The following is a 1,435-nucleotide window of genomic DNA, read 5'->3' on the forward strand; positions in this document are numbered from 1 at the left end:
AAAAACAAGAGCTGGGAGAACTCAGCAAAACCTTTTCTTCACATGACATCCTACCTTGAAACCTGATGGGTGAGACTGGGTGAAGCAGGAGAGGGCGGAGCCCCCCACTCGCCCCCCTCACCCCCAGGCACTGAGGCTTCTCGGGACTCCCTGGTAGGGACAGAACCCGATTTGAAACGGGTTGAGTCTTGCCTTCAGGGGCAGTTCTCCAGCCGGACCCAGAGAGGGGCAGTTCTCCAGCCAGACCCAGCATGGGGGAGGGCCCATGTCAAAGAGGGTACAGGGTGACAGCCAGAAACCCCCGAAGCGAGGGGCTGGCCAGCCACTTCAAGTCACTTAGGAAAATCTGGTAAGGAGGGAACCTGCAAAGAGATGTGTGGTCCCAGTCGAAGAGGTCACTGTTGGGGGTGTGAGGAGCACATGACTTCACACAACAAGCCGAGGGAAGCCTGGGTAGGGGCAGGCCCCACTCACAAGAAGGTGCAAAGTGGGCGTCAGCCAGGGCTGGAGAGGGTTGCAGGGGGCACACGTGGTTTGCTCTGCCCACAAGCTTCTGGTCTGCCTTTGGTTGCTGCAGGCTGTCTGTGAGGGGCAGTGCCTGGCCCTGACCCTGTCGGGGAGGGAGGGGTTGACCACCGGCTGATGCGCCAGGAATGTTCCCATCCTTGGCTTCTGATGCGTCTGCTGCCTTCATCGGCCTCATGAGCTGGGTTGGCATGAGCCAGCCCTCCTGGACCCTGCAAAGGTGAGGACCAGGTCGTGAGCAACTCTACCATGACCCCCTGAGCCAGTCCACTGCCCAAGCCACCCTCCAGATGCTTAACAGCATGTTCCCGGGGTAGGGAAACACTGAATGAAGCTGGAGTCATCTGACCTGGCTTGAATGTTGCCTCGCCATCTGCATGACTTGAGTTCATCTCTGAGTTTATGTCTTCACATGGGAAGCCTATTTAACAATCCTCGTAAAGTCAGTAATACATACCCACTTCAAAAGTGCAGTGTGGAGCCAGTCCCCACTCTCCGCCCAGGCCTCTGATTCTTCTGCCTAGAGGCAACCTCTGTTACCCGTCTCTCACAAGCTCTTCCAGAAATATTCCGTGCGTATGTATGTATGTACACACACAGTTTGTTGGGGTTTGATTTTGCTTTTTACACACATAATAGCATACAACACAGTGCCCCTTGCTCTGCTATTCTCACTGAATCTAGCTTGGAGCTTGTTCCTTATCAGTACTGATGAATCTGCCTCATTCCTTAACCACGGTGTATCCCGTTCCATGGACAATTTCATCAGTACCTTCTTGTATACAAGAAATTGTTTACAAATGATACCACAATGAATAACCTTAGAAGAGTATTTCATCAGAGAAATTCTTACAACTACTGGGTCAAAGACAATGTGGATTTTTTTTTTTTTTTTTTTTTTTTTTTTTTT

Source organism: Theropithecus gelada, chromosome 13, assembly GCF_003255815.1.
Source record: "Theropithecus gelada isolate Dixy chromosome 13, Tgel_1.0, whole genome shotgun sequence".
In the NCBI taxonomy this organism is placed as follows: Eukaryota; Metazoa; Chordata; class Mammalia; order Primates; family Cercopithecidae; genus Theropithecus; species Theropithecus gelada.